Here is a 15,976-nt window from a genome sequence, read left to right on the forward strand (position 1 = left end):
TAAATTTCCCGAGGCATAATATATTGGATGAGAGATTATCAACATTTTAATATATCTTGACATATGTGACAAATCATTTTTCAGGATCCCATCAACCATATAGGAATGGATCCTATTTGAAAAAAATGTTTACTGGAGCAGTATAATTGACCTCCAGGTATCCAGTCTCATTTAATAATGAACTCTTATGGGGATCCCTGGGTGGCTCAGCGGTTTAGCGCACCTGCCTTCAGCCCAGGGCGTGATCCTGGAGACCCAGGATTGAGTCCCGCATCAGGCTCCCTGCATGGAGCCTGCTTCTCCCTCTGCCTGTGTCTCTGCCTCTCTCTCTCATGAATAAATAAATAAAATCTTTAAAAATAATAATAATAATGAGCTCTTAAGATGTTCCTTCACTCTCCCCTAAACACTTGGGAAACAAGAATTTCCTTTTTATGTCCTGAAAAAAAGGCTGCGGACACAGGATGGAGATCAGGGAAAGGGTCTGTGATTGACAGCAAAAGCCTTGGTGTTAAATTGTTGGCAAATGTCTTGATTGAACTTTTACCTCTAGAGCAGCCATTTTTAATCTTCTCGGGATCGTGGCCTCTGCTTTGAAATCTGATGAACCTATGGACCTCTCACTAGGAAAATGCATGCGAACACATACTCAAAATTTTTCATACAACTTATTTTATTGCACGTTAAAACTACTGCCATTACAGACCATATAAAATTAGTCTTTGCAAGGATAGTTGTATGTCTCACTTTTGACTTTGTGCCAAAATTTGCAACACCCAGGAATAAAAATCTAAAGTATGCAATAAAACAAACCAAACTTTAATTATTTTTGTCAAATAGATACCAAAGTAGTGAAGACTGCTGGCTGAAGATCCTCTGGCACCAAAGCACAGTTCTTAGGAAAAACCTGCCTCTTTTACATTATTCTCCAGGGAGAGCTGGGAAAACATGGGTGTTAGAGAGAAGGCCCAGGTCCTAACAGTAAGGAAAATTAATATTGACTGAGTTTAATGAGTGTTTCCCAAAAACAACACATTTATAAAAAAGGAAAGATATGAGGGTTGTTTTTGTTTTTTTAAGTCAGTTCTATGCCCAATGTAGGGCTTGAACTCACCACCCTGAGATCAAGAGTCTCAAGTTCTACTGATTGAGCCAGCCAGGCACCCCTGGCAAAGATACGGTTTTAGAAATTGGGAAATGTTAAGATAAATTTAAATATTTGAGAGAAAAAAATCATACCAGACCTACTCAGTTCCTACTATTTAGAGATTCAAAATGTATTAAGTTCAAAGTGGAGTACATACACCCACCAGAGGGTTCTCCCTCTCCCTCTCCCTGGGCCCCTCCCCTCTGCTCGTGCTTTCTCTCCCTCTCTCTCTCTCAAATAAATAAAATCTTTTTTCACAAAAATTAACAAAGAAAAAAAGAGAGTCAAGCCAAATAACACTCAATTCTAGAGTACAAACCGACAGCTACCAGAGGGGAGGTGAGTGGGCTGATGGGGGAAATAGGGGAGAGGCATTAAAGGAGTACACTTGTCTTGATGAGCCCTGAGTAATATATGGAAGTGCTGAATCACTATATTGCACACCTGAAATGAAAATAGCACTGTATGTTCACTATACTGGAATTAAAATGTTTAAAAAAAAATTTTAAAGCTATCAGAACTGGATACTTGGCTATATCTGTAATAGTTATTGCAAAGAAAGGCAGATTAATATAATAAAGCAAAATACAACCATGCAACAAGAAAATGGTAGAACTAACAAAATTTTATCAAGATTATGAGGTAAGACTGATTATCTTATAAATTGTAAAACTATACAACTTTTAGAAGAAAACATAAGAAAAAATTATCTTTGAGACATAGGACTAGATGAAGAGTCCATAGATGTGACACTAAAAGCACAATTCAGGGATCCCTGGGTGGCGCAGCGGTTTGGCGCCTGCCTTTGGCCCAGGGCGCGATCCTGAAGATTCAGGATCGAATCCCACGTCGGGCTCCCGGTGCATGGAGCCTGCTTCTCCCTCTGCCTGTGTCTCTGCCTCTCTCTCTCACTGTGTGCCTATCATAAGTAAAATATAAATTAAAAAAATAAAAATAAAAAAAAATAAAAGCACAATTCATAAAAAAAAAAATGATTGAATGCACTACATGAAAACTTCAAACTTTTTTGCTCTGTAAGATACCCAATTAAGAGGATGAAAAGACAAGCTATGGATGGGAAGAAAATTTTGCCCATCACATATCTGACAGAGGACTGAAAGGGTTTTATACCTAGAATATAGAAAGAACTCTCAAAGCTCAACAATGAAAAACAACCCAATTTGCTCATTAGGGAAACAATTTGCCCATTAGGGAAAGGCAAATCAAAACCACAATGAGATATCACTACACAACTATTTAGAATGACTATTATAAAAAAAAAAAAAAAAAAAAAAACCGTGAAAATACCTAATCCTAACAAGTTATGGAGAAACCAGATCGTTCATACATTGCTGGAGAGAACATATAGTCTGGAACATAGTCCAGCAGTTTCTTATAAAATTAATCATACACATACAACATAACCCAGCAATTCCACTCTTGGGCATTTATCCCAGAGAAATGAAAACTTAGGTTCACACAAAAACCTATGTATAAATGTTCATAGCCGCTTTATTCCTAACAGCCAAAAACTGGAAACAATTCATATGTTCTTCAACAGGTGAATAATCAAACTGTGTACTGTGGCACAGTCATACAATGATACTATTCAACAATAAAAAGAAATGAACTACTGATACGTTCCATAACTTGGATGGTTCTCTAGGACACTGTGCTGAGTGAAAAAAAAATCAATCTCAAAAAGATACATACAGTAGGACTCCATTTATGTAGCATTCTCAAAATGACACAATTATAGAGATAGATCAAATTAGTGGTTGCCAGTAAACAGGGATGGGGGTTAGGGAGGAGACCTTGAGCTGCATGAGGGAGTTTCTTGGCAGTAATGGAATAGTACTGCATCCTGACTTGGCGGTGGTAAAATGAATCTAGACATGAAATGTTATTAATTGCACAAAACTACATACACAGACACATGAATGAGTGCATTAAAAACCATGAAAACTGAATATGGCTACTTAACACTCTTGTACAAATGCCAGCTTCCTGATTTAATGTTATTAATGTTATATTATGTGAGATAATACAACTGGCAGAGCTGAATCAAAGTGACACAGAACTCCCTACACTATTTTCACAATTTCCCATGAGTCTATAATTATTTCAAAATAAAGCATTTTTTAAAGTGATATTCAATCACACTCATTTTTTAAATTACTAATATTTTGGGACACCTAGGTGGCTCAGTGGTTGAGTATCTGCTGTCGGCTCAGGTCATGATCCTGGGGTCCTGGGATCGAGTACTGCATCGGGCTCCCCACAGGGAGCCTGCTTCTCCCTCTGCCTGTGTCTCCGCCTCTCTCTGTGTGTCTGTCATGAATAAATAAAATCTTAAAAAAAAAAAAAAAAGTTTTACTTAGGAAAGCATATACATGAACAGGAAAGACACCAGAATGAGATTCAAAAAGAAGTCTATTCTATCCACAGCTTAAACAAGCCACAAGCTCACTGTCATCCACAAAATTTAAGAGTGGTATTAGATTATTCCCAAAGACATTCCAGCTCTGAAGACATTGTAACTCCATGAGTTCTATAACAGGAAAGTTGCAGCAACCATAAAGAAATGTATGACTAAACTGTAACCAATATTTACTGAAAGTATACCAAAGTTTCCGTATTGCCAGGAATATTAAATACAAGACATAGTCTAAGTTATCATTAACATAAACATAGAAAACAGCACTTACAAAGACAATTTTACCTCAAAGAAAATCGATTACCAGAGGTCCAGTTGAAATATAAATATCCAGATAATAGGCAAAGGTGGCTATTTTGCATGCAGCCTCACCATGGTCAAAGTCCTCTAACTTCTACTCGTGGGCTTACATTAGGCTCTGTATCGCAACAAACAACACACCAGTGCATTCAGGAATGCTGGTGTACAAGCTGGGGATCATGATTATTCTCTCTCTCTCTCTCTTTTTTATGATTGTATTTATTCATTTGAGATAGAGAGAGTGCATGCACAATGTGGGGCTCCATGCAGGGCTCAATCCCAGGACCTGAGATCATGACCTGAGCCACTCAATGGACTGAGCCACCCAGGTGCCTCATGATGGTTCTCTTAAGAACTAAGAATATCAAGACATCCAAGAAAAAATTCTTTTCCTTTTTTCTATCCACTTACTTTTTCACCATCCACTTGAGTTAGACTTAATAAGAGAATTTTTTTTTTTAAGATTTTATTTATTCATGAGAGACACAGAGAGGCAGAGACACAGGCAGAGGGAGAAGCAGGCTCTATGCAGGGAGCCTGATGTGGGACTCGATCCCAGGACCCCGGATCACATCCTGGGCCAAAGGCAGACGCTCAACCACTCAGCCACCCAGGCATCCCAATAAGATAGAATTTTAGAGGTCTATTATTCAGGGGAAGCTAAACATCTACCAGGTAATTATACCACCCTGTTATACCACCTGCTATCCAGAAACATCACCTACCTGAAACAGAGTCCAAAAACCAGGAAAGAAGCAAGAGTCCTCTAAGCAGCAAAAATCAATATAGCAAGGTCCTAGCACTAAAACTCCATGCTTCCTTGGCTCCTTATTCAGAACCTTCTAGAATTTTTATCGACTATTCGTTCATCAAGTGTGGTTATGGATTCCACTCTTACATAGCACACTAAACATATCATATTAGAAAGGCAAGGAAAGTACAATAAGCAAGTGTAATGAAAGCAAAGAGATACAGCTAACAAAGTAATAAGTAAATCAATCTCCAAACCAACATGATTTAGAAAGGAATAGTTTTACCAACAAATGAACAAAATATGGTGATCTGTATATTGCTGACTGAGGAAACTAATGGCTGGAGGCTCTTCTGCAAATAAACCAGTATGTGTTCACTAGTGCCCAAGACATATGAAAGGAACCACCAAAGTATTATTTTTTTAACTAGTATTATAGACAGCATAAACCATCTTATTTTTTAAACAGGGAAACAAAACTGAAAATTGCAGTTAAATTATCTTTCCAGCATTCTCTAGTATTGAACTAAGTTACATCACATCTGAATTTTACCATAAAATAGAGACATACCAAAATTCAAAACAGAAGAAACAAAACACGGAATCCTGAGAAGTTGAAATATCATGTTGAAATTCATTCAGGCAACAAAGCATACATGTGAATATTTTATGAGCTAAAAAGTGAGGCTGCATTACAGTGAGTGAACAAACTAATATCCCTTCCTCATCAATTCCCAGATGCCCTTTAATAAATAAAACAAACACAACACTTCAACCTCTCTAAAATATAGATGCTCTGAAATAGAGATGTATCTACAATTGCTGTCACCCAACAGCAGGATGTAGTTGGTGAAAATCTTATCTCCCAGAAAGATCAAGAAGGCAGCGACATGAAAGTGCCTTAGATATGACATAAAAAACGGTCATTCAAAATAATCTTAAAAAGACAAAGAAATGATCAGAAACCTGTCAAACCAGGGCAGCCCGGGTGGCTCAGTGGTTTAACACCTGCCTTCAACCCAGGGCATGATCCTGGAGACCTGGGATCGAGTCCCACGTCGGGCTCCCTGCATGGAGCCTGCTTCTCCCTCTGCCTGTGTCTCTGCCTCTCTTTCTCTGTGTGTCTCTCGTGAATAAATAAATAAAATCTTAAAAAAAAAAAAAACTGTCAAACCATAATCAATGGAGATAATTACAGAAAATTCTCAAAAATAAATTGCATCCTTTTACCTTAAAAGATAGTACATTTAAGTACTTATCACAAAACTCTCAATAAATTTAGCTGTTATTATTACAAGATGACAAATACGGACTAGTAGGGCCAATGAAAATATCTATGATCATAGTGATCAGGAATCAATAAGCATGTATTAAGTGCCTACAAGGTCACCAGCACTATGCAGTAGCAATAAAAGTTCAGTGCCATGAACCTATGCAGCACTAGTTTTGATCAAATAAATGGTGAGTGGCACAATAGGAGTATAACATATTGAACCAATAAGGTAAAGCTTCCCGTTACACTCAGCAATGATCAGAACTTACTAAGGTGGTGCCTTGCAGGCTCAGTCAGCACAGCACGTACCTCTTAATCTCTGGGTTGTGAGTTCAAGCCCCACTTGAGTACAGAGATTATTAATCAAATCTTTAGGGGCTCCTGGGTAGCACAGTTGGTTTAGTGGCTACCTTCTGCTCAGGTCGCAATCCTAGGGTCCTGGGGTTGAGCCCCACATCAGGCTCCCTGCTCAGTGGGGAGTCTGCTTTTCCCTCTCCCTCTGCCCCTCCAACTACTTGTCTGCTCTCTCTCTCCCTCAAATAAATACATAAAATCTTTTAAAAAAATAAAATCTTTTTTAAAAAAAGAACTAAGTATGTTTAACCTTTTTTGTTTTAAAGGTTCATTTATTTATTTATTTTAGAGAACGCATGAGCAAGGGAAGGGCAGAGGGAGAATCCAAGCAGACCTAAGTGCAGAGCCCCATGCAGGGCTCTATCCCAGGACCCCGAAATCATAACCTGAGCCAAAATCGAGTCTGACGCTTAACTGACTGAGCCATCCAGGTGCCCCCCCGCAACTTCTCTTAAAGTACTGTTCTTTATTTAGGCCCAATGGCAGAAGTTGAAACATAAATTGTGTACTTGTTGAGAGTCACCAAATAATTAAATGAATATAAAAAACTGTCAGCAAAATGAGTCTTGTGATTTTACTAGGGAAAAAAAAAATCTCTTTTCCCACTACTTTCCAGGCTTAGATAGAATAAGGGATTTTAGATTAACTGCCTCTTAAAATCCTTCTAAACTTGGAGCTTACACACATGATGAAGGAACCTCTCCACTCCCAGGATTACATGGAAAGGGACCAATTCATACAGAAATGCACATTTATTAAAACGCTATATTTCATTTATATTAAATGTTCAGAACAGACAAATAGAGATGGAAGGTAAGTCAATGGTTAACTAGGACTGGTAAGGGAGGTGGGGAAGGTGAATGAAAAAGTTCTAAAACTCATTGTGGTGGTGGTTTACAACTCTGGAATATACCAAAAGCCACTGAATTGAACACTTTAAATAGGTGAACTGTATGGTATGTAAATGACTATTATCTCCAAAGAGCCGTTTTTTGTGGTTTTTTTATTCTTTAAGATTTTATTTTTAAGCAATCTCCACACTCAATGCAGGGCTCAAACTCAACAACCCTAAGACTCCAGCAACCAAAACAGCCAGGCACCACTATTATTTTAAAACTTTACCTCTTCATGAGATTTGACAAATCATAATTACTGCATTATGGTCAAACTCCATAGGCTGTACCCCTCGGTTGGATATTCTTCTTGACCTGGCTAACCTCATCACTGACAGGCCTACACGGTACAGTCTCATTAACAATCTAATTATTTCTCAATAAATACAGATATTAAGTAACTGGGGGGGGAGGGAGGCAGTACATTTTATATATTTTATTAATGTTAAATAAAATTCACACAGTATTTTTATATAAGTGGCTTTTCAAAATGATTATTTTCATAATATTTTTTCAAAAATTTGAAAAATTGATTATTTTTCCAAAAAAAAATCCTGGGGGCACCTAGGTGGCTCAGTCAGTTGAGGGTCTGCCTTAGGCTCAGGTCATGACCCCAGGGTCCTGGAATCGAGTCCCACTGTCAAGTTCCCTGCTCAGAGGAGAGAGCCTGCTTCTCCCTCTCCCTCTGTTTCTCCCCCTGCTTGAGTGCACGCTCTCTCTCTCTGTCAGATAAATAAAATCTTTTTTTTTAAATCCTGATAAAAGCATCTATTATAGCATTCTGATTTTAAAAGACTGTTACTACTCTATCAGGAAACTACCAGTTATCAGCTAGCATACAGATGTAGTCTCATAACGGCAGTCTTTGAAATGGATGACCCTTGTAGGGTATAAGAAAAGACACATTTATGTTTGTAGAATCTCAAAAATATTCTGCCCCATAAGAACAGGGTTTAAATTTAAAAAAAAAAAAAAAATTCTAGAGCTCACAGATTTATTTAACAGTCTGCATGAACCCAACCCACCTCGTATGGAAGACTATGCTTGTTGGTTAGCATGCTTTGGAAGAAGTTACACAGAATAAACAAGAATGAATAATAAATTCACCTACGTGTGCATTTGTTTATACTACTTTTAATCCACATGTACCACTCTATTTAAGGATCCTACTCAGAGGAGCTCACTAGGTAGAGAGGGACTTAATCTTGTCTTCAATGGGAAAAAAAAAAAAAGAAAAAGAAAAAGAAAATCTTGTCTTCAATGCTAGGCACGATGGCACACAAAGTAGATGCATTTCTCAATAAAAATTTGCTGAATGAATGGAGATTTCTCAGCTGATTGGGCCAACTGGCTGCTTACAACTGCATTTTCTATTTAGGAACATTTGGAAAACCTTTTTTTCCCCTCTAGGCTGGCTTAAAGAAGCACCTAGAACAACAGAATCTTACTACCCACATCATCAGCCCAAATTGTAGCTCCCTTTTTATGATGAGCAACATAAGGTTTGAGTAAAACCTCTGTATGTGATTTGATCATGAAGAAATGTCTTCCCACATTCCGCCTTGGACTACTATGAGGAGCGCCTGTTGGCAGTCTCAAAGCCATTTTTAATGCTCTCTAGAGAGTAAAAGAATCAAGAAATGAGATTAAGCTTAGGAGTATGTACTCCAAAAATATTTTAGGGTGATGGCAGGTACACTGTTTCAGGAATACAAGTTTTGAGCAGTTTCTGAAATGTTTTGAACACCAACATACTAGTGGCAGCCTTATACTCAAGAGCATGCAAATATTCTTATACTGTGCATGCAAAGCTTTAGTGATAAGGGAAAAATAGTTTACCTCTAAATATACATACACAACACACTTTCTCCAAGTAAAACAATTTGAACCTCTTTACAGCTTATGGTTTTTCAGAATACTGGTGTGATAACAAAAATGCTCCAGTACTATAGGCAACAGTAAAAAAAAAAAAGGTGGGGGACGACGGGGGGGGGGGGGGGGGAAGTACCTCCAAATTTGTTAATGATTTAGCAAAGTCTACAATCTAATGAAGAAAATACAAACATAACCATACCGTAAGTCAGAGCACGGCTTGTGCTGTAAAAGGGTTTTAAAATAGCAAAAGAAAAGAGTGATCACTTGATTAGGAGAATAGAAGAAGAGCTCGCAGGCAAGGTGACATTTGAGCTGGGTTAGATGGATGATCCCTCTAGTGAGGTAACAACAGTTGAAATTCAGAGCACATGCTCTGCCCCAAAAAAATATTTTATAGATAAAAATAGTTCAAGTAGAGAACATATACCCAGCCAAGCCCCAAACATACTTTATCTTTTAAAATATAAAACCTACTATATAAAGCAATGAAAACTTTCCTACTTCACCTAGATTTCTTCTATTATTCCACTATTCTTTTACCACATGAGCATGAATCCTTTGCACTTGTTACTGTGCTGAGATATACACTTTTTCCTAAAGATGATAATTTTACACCTTTCCATTAAACTGTTATACCTTGGGAGGCCTGGGTGGCTCAGCAGTTGAGGTCATCTGCCTTCAGCCCAGGGCGTGATCCTATGGCACTGGGATCGAGTCTTGCATCGGGTTCCCTACATGGAGCCTGCTTCTCCCTCTGCCTGTCTTTGCCTCTGTGTGTGTCTCTCATGAATAAATAAATACAATCTTTAAAATAAAAAAATAAACTGTTACACTTTTGAGAGCAATGGCTATAATCCCTTTCTATTTTACCTTTCCATAATACTTCTTAAATAAATACATACTCAACAGATATTGTTGACAGGTTAAACCTAGCTCTGATTATTGTGACAATAAGCTATCACTATCACAAAAGATGTCTGCGGGACAGATATTACAAACAATTATATATTCGTACACAGAAGAGAAAACATCCAGATTTAATATCTACCCTAGACACTGAACTAATTGTTGTGCTTTAGTGTAACTTGCTCAGAAAGGGTGCTTATTTTAAAAGAACAAAATTAAATCTCTCAAGCAGCCTTCATAGAACATTATATCTTTGTCACAAAGTCTTAGGACAACACATTTATTGTGACACAGTGAATTTGCAGAGAAATGAAGGACAGTCCCAGTTCCCAAGGATCTCAAGGGACAGTTCACAGCTCAAGAAATGGCTTGACAATGTGTATACATAAGACAATGTGTTTAAAACAATATGAAAAGCACACAGGAAAAAAATGTTTTCCAGGAAGCACAGCCTAGATATTTCAAAGACAATTCTTTCTGAATGTGCTCTTTTAAAAGTTCAGAAATTCTTTCCTCTATTGTTTAAACTCGAAGTAAACAAAGATAGAAATTTGGAAACGTGTTTTAATCTTCTACTTAGCTATAGTAGGAGATGGAAAGGGAGATTATGCCTGCAAGCTGGGCCTGACATCCTTATCACAGAAGAGGATCAAAGGGGAGGGAGGAGAGGAATATAGGTGTAACAATGCCAGATACCATCAGGATTACTACAAAAGAACATGGTTTTATGTGTCTGCACTTCCTAAATTCTGTGGGAAGAACAGACTACTTCTCAAAACATTATTAATCGAATTTGGCTTTCAGTTTCCCTGTTTCTTGTTATTGCCAGCCTGTGAACTAATAATGTTCCACGCCACTCAGAAAGTTACTAGACAGTGAGTTAATCAAGGAACGCTTCAGGAAGTTGTTAGTATTGCTTTAAAGAAAAAAACAAAAAAAAACAAAAGAAAAAAAAAACTCACTGAGCCAGGCATTCCAACAAAATTCACTCTTTCAGAGAAGTAATTTTACAAAATAACTCAGAATGTTAGAAAAGACAGGATGGAATGCTATTTTTGATCATGAGTAGCAAAAAAAAAAAAAAAAAAACTACAGAATAACACACCCACTGCTACTTTGTTTATAGGCTTGTAACTTGCACATGCAAGTACTCTCTACAAAGTATTGTTCAAGAAGAAACTGTCAAAAATGAATGCTTATGAAAACATTCCTTTTCTAAATAAGGTCTCTAACAAGGGATGTGCCGTTTCTGAATGATTTCTTTAGCAAATATTGACAGGTATAGCACAGCAATAATGGTCAGGATGAGAAAAAAGTCTCTTATACTTGTTTTATCAATAGAAAAAGTTGTTACTAATTACAATACCTGCGATTCAGTATTCAGTCCTAGAAATTACCTGGACGGTAGACATCTGCTAGGCAGAACGGTATTTTACAAAAGTGACTTTATTTCTTTAAAAAAAAAAAAAAGCATTTTTTTTTTTCTAATCCTACAGACCCTCGCAACCTAAGAAGTTGGTTTCGTTGTGGTCTTCCTTCCACAAGCACCTCGGGCAGGAGGTCGAGGTAACTTTCCGCAGTTCAAGGGTTACGGCAAATCCCGCTCCGCGGAGCTCCCGCTGCGCACCGACGCAGCTCCCTGGGCTGGCTCCTTCGCCCTCATCTCGGGGCCCGAGAGGCTCCTGCTCCCGAACAACTGCAAACCCAGGAGGGAGGCGAGGGGAGCGGGCCAGGGACGCAACTGGGACGGCAGGAGAGCCGGGCATCAGCAACCCGGAGCCCTCGAGAGCCTCCTCTCCAGAAAGGACGGAGAGTCTGTGCCCAGAGAACCTGCTGCCCGGAAGCCACCACTTCCCGCGACCGGCAAAGAAAAGTTGCACGACGAGCTCGGCGCCCAGGCTGCGGCGGCCGCGCGGACCCGGGAGGCCGAGACTCGCACCGGCCCGGCCGGCTCCGGGGCTGCGGGAGCGACCGCGAGGAGCGGGCGGAGACCCGAGAGCCGAGCCCGAGGGACAATGCTGGACCGGGCGGCGGCGGCTCGGCCGCTCCAAGGGGGTCCCCGCGCCTCTTCCCGCCCGCGGCCGCCAGCTGCCGCCAACTCTGCTCCCGGCCCTCCCTCCGCCGCCGGCCGCCGCCGCCGTCCTCTCCGCGGGGCGGCTCCCGAGAGTCGGCGAGGGGCCGAGGAGCAGAGGCGGCGGCGCGCGAGGAGGAGCCCCGCGCGCGGAGGGGAAACGGGCCGCGCGAGGGGAGGCGGGCGCGCGCGGGGCTGGGGACGCGGGAGGAGCCGGGCGCGCGGGGTGCAGGGTGCGCGCGGGGTGCAGGGGGCGCGCGGGGTGCAGGGGGCGCGCGGGGGGTAGGGGGCACGGGGAGGGGTAGGGGGCGCGCGCTGGGCAGGGGGCGAGCGAGAAGAGTCGGGCGCGCGGGAGCAGGGGGCGCGCGGGGCGGGGGGCGCGCAGGGGGAGCCGGGGAAGCCGGGCGCGGGGGGGGGGGGGGCAGGGGGCGCGCGAGGAGTACGGGGCGCGCGGGGGCAGGGGGCGCGCAGGGCGGGGGGCGCGCGAAGGGAGGCGGGCGCGTGGGGGGCAGGGGGCGCTCGAGAGCCGGGCGCCGGGGGGTGGGGGGGGGGTCGGGGGGTGCCGAGGGCGCGCGAAGGGAACCGGGCGCGCGGAGGCAGGGGGCGCGCGCGAGGGGAACCAGAGGCGCGCGAGGGAGCCGGGCGCGGGGGGAGCCGTGGGCGCGCGCGGGGAGCTGCGGGCGCGCGAGGAGAGCCAGGGGCGCGCGAGAGGAACCGGGCGCGCGGGGAGCAGGGGGCGCGAGGGGAGCCGGGCGCGCGGGGAGCAGGGGGCGCGAGGGGAGCCGGGCGCGCGGGGGCAGGGGGCGCGCGAGGGGAGCCGGGCGCGCGGCGCTCCCCGAGGACCCGCCGCCGCTCCGGCGGGTTTTCGGTTGAGGCGGGGGGCTGCGCGGCCGGGCGCCGTCCGTTGGAGTGTGTGCGGGGCCGGCGCAGCCCGCCAGCCATCCTGGCCCGCCTCCCCTCGGCTCCCACCGGGAAGGGAGCCGCGCGCGGGCCGGCGACCTCGGCTCCCGCCAGGGCTGTGGCCCCCGGTCGGGCGGGCATCCCGCCGCCTGCCCCGGGGGCTGGAAGAGAAAGTGAAATGAGGCGTCTTTCCCCGGGCAACACCTACCCGTCCCCAGTCCAAGTGCAGCTGCCTCGCTCCTCGGGCGCCGCCGGTCCCCGCCCTCGGGCCCCGGGCTCCGTTCTCTTGACAATGGCGCGTCCCCTTTAAGGAATAATCCGATCGGAACCGATGTGTGGTTAAACCTCCGACTCTGATTTTCACCGGATTTCTCTCTCTCCCCCCGGAGCCCGACGGACGCCCGGCGCTGCTGCGAGCTCGTCCCACCCCTTCCCCGCCCCGCCCACTCCCTCGCCCTCCCGATTGGCGAGAGACCCTACAACAGGAACAGCAGCCGGCGCGCCCCACTGGCCGGGCAGGCCGCCGCTCACCGGGGCGCCCGCCCCCGGCCCGCCCCCTCCCCGCGGTTGGTCCTTCGCCTAGTCACTCCGCGTCCTCTAGCCTGGCGTTGCTTTGGAGAACTGGCAATCAAGGCTCACCCTCCCGCCCCCGGAAAGCGAACTTTATTTTGATTGGTAAGAGGACATCTTCCTGTGCACCTGATTGGGCAAGGCAGGAGGGAGGCCGCACGCCCCGCCCCATCGCCGCGCTCCCTTCGCGGGGCTGGGAGATCCAGCCGCAAAGTCCTCCCCTGGCTTTGCCTCCTTCCCCGCGCCTTTCCCGTCCAGCGAGGCCAGGGGTCGTGGACGAACTCACCGGCCCGTGTGGGAGAAAGCGGGCAAGGGCGGAGAGGAGCGTGCAACATCCTCTCCACCGGGGGGCTGTGCCCGGAGCGGGGATCCCGCGCGCCCCCGCGCGTCGTCTAGCCGTGGATGGGCAGGTGAGGGTGCATCGCAGCACCTGAGATTCTGGGACTAAGTCCTCCCGACGTCGGCCCAGGTGTGAGCGTGCACGGGCATCTCGCCACCCCGAAGAGCTTTAGTGAAGGTGTCTGCAAACCTGGACGTGTCACCTCGCAGTCGGTCACAAAAAAAAAAAAAAAAAAAAAAAAAAAAAACCTACTTAAATCATTTCCATTAAAAAGTTCGGCTTCATCCACGTCCCCTGTTGGGCGGGCGTTCGTCACGAAAGCTAAGGGACTCCCGAGAAGACTGAAGACGCGGTGCCTCTCCTGCCCCCTCCGAAGCCGAGGACGTCCGTCTCCCTTGCTAGAACCCTCGCAGGGGCGCCCAGGTTGAGCCCACACCGGCAGCAGGAGGCTGTTTCTTGAGAGGAAGAGGGTGTCTGGCTCCGGAAGCTTCACCTTGTGCCGCAAAACCTCCCCCCGCGAGGGGAGGAATTCTTGGACAGGCCCAGCCCGGTGGGTCCTGACGGCCCCGGTTTCCCACCAGAGCTGCAAGAACCGAAAGGTTGTAAGGACGACAGCTGAGGACAGTTATGCTTTGGTCCCCATCTAAGACTTTTAGGGGGGGGTAACGTCTAAGGGTCCCGGCCCTCCTCCGACTGCCCTTGAACTTGGGGAGGCCTTTGGACCTCAGGCTGTTTAGTGCAGGTGCAGGGTAGTAGCCCGGGGGAACCCAGAGGTGCCCTGAAAGTGGGCTTTAGTACCAGAAAGGGGGAGATAAACATCGGTTAGGTCAAGACTTTTTCGGTGAGTTCAGCTCAAAAATCTTTGGGACACACACACACACAAAAAAAAATCTTAGGGACACAACCTTAAATATCGAAAGGTGAGCAAAAGGGAAATGCTGTCGGTCTTTCAGGTAGTTCTAGTGAGGGCGCAAGACAAGCAGCTAGGTTATATGGCCTTCAGAGATGCTTATATAAATATTTTGTTAAGTGCAACTAAATCCTCATTTTCAGACTATTCCATTTTGATTTGGGGTTGTTAGGGTTTTTTGTTTTGTTTTTTGTTTTGTTTTTTGTTTTTTAACTATAGTCAGGATCAATTCCGTTTTTCTTACAACAGTCAAACTACTGCTGGGTTCTGATATTCTATATTAGAATTTAAGAATATTCTATATCCTAGGGGCACCTGGCTGGCTCCAGTCATGATCCTGGGATCCTGGGAGGGAGCCCCACATTGGGCTCCCTGATCAGTGGGGAGTCTGCTTCTCCCTCTGCCCCCCCTCCCCCACTTTCTCAAATCTTTTTTTTTTTTTTTAAGATTTTATTTATTCATGAGAGACACAGAGACAGAGAGAGAGGCAGAGACACAGGCAGAGGGAGAAGCAGGCTCCATGCAGGGAGCCCGATGTGGGACTCGATCCCAGGTCCCCAGGATCACACCCTGGGTGCTACTGCTGAGCCACCTGGGCTGCCCTCAAATCTTTTTAAAAAAGAATATTCTATGTTCTAATATCTAGTATGATCTAGATATTTCAGATGTGTCCACAACTACAAGTTTTGTTTGAGGTCTAGGTGATATTTTCAAGTTCTTCGTAAAACACCTGTTCTGTGATGTCCAGATTATTCTGTCACACGAGCACATTGGGCTCATAATTCCCAAAGGCAGTCTGCAGTAACCTCTAAATTCTCTTCCCTATACTTAGCCAACCATGCTGAGATCATTACCTTACAAACATAATTCATATTATTTTTTCTCTATTTCACACTTGCCCACAACAGGATTGCTTATCACTTTTTAGCTCATACACCCAGCCCTCTACTAGCTGATACTACTATTAGTATTCACATCGAGGAAAAATTTAGAAACCTGCAAACCTAGAGCTTCCAATATGCAGGTCATTCTTAAGAATATTCAGTGTTTGAGCACCTGGGTGGCTCAGTCAGTTGAGCATCCAACTCTTGATTTGAGCTCGGGTCATGATGTCCAGGTCGTGGGATCAAACCCCGGGGTCAGGCTCTGTTTAGCACGTTGTCTACTTGTCTCTCTGCTTCTGCTCCTCCCTGTCATTCTCTCTCTCTCTCTACCCCCTCTCTCTCATAAATAAATAAATAAACAAATA

At 44.6% G+C, this 15,976-nt stretch overlaps 1 protein-coding gene across 5 annotated transcripts in view; it reads right to left on the bottom strand.

Moving 5' to 3' along the window:
* FRYL (FRY like transcription coactivator) overlaps positions 1-13,343 on the bottom strand; it is a 256,517-nt gene extending 243,174 nt beyond the window's left edge. For 4 of the 5 annotated variants that reach the window (XM_072774992.1, XM_072774988.1, XM_072774989.1 and 1 more), the window contains exon 1: positions 13,116-13,343. The gene's annotated coding sequence lies outside the window, so the exon portion shown is untranslated. The remainder of the gene's footprint in view (positions 1-13,115) is intronic. The other variant, XM_072774991.1, reaches the window with a different exon arrangement.
* Between the last annotated feature and the right edge of the window lie 2,633 nt (positions 13,344-15,976).

The sequence above is a fragment of the Canis lupus genome, chromosome 14 (genome assembly GCF_048164855.1).
Source record: "Canis lupus baileyi chromosome 14, mCanLup2.hap1, whole genome shotgun sequence".
Lineage (NCBI taxonomy): Eukaryota > Metazoa > Chordata > Mammalia > Carnivora > Canidae > Canis > Canis lupus.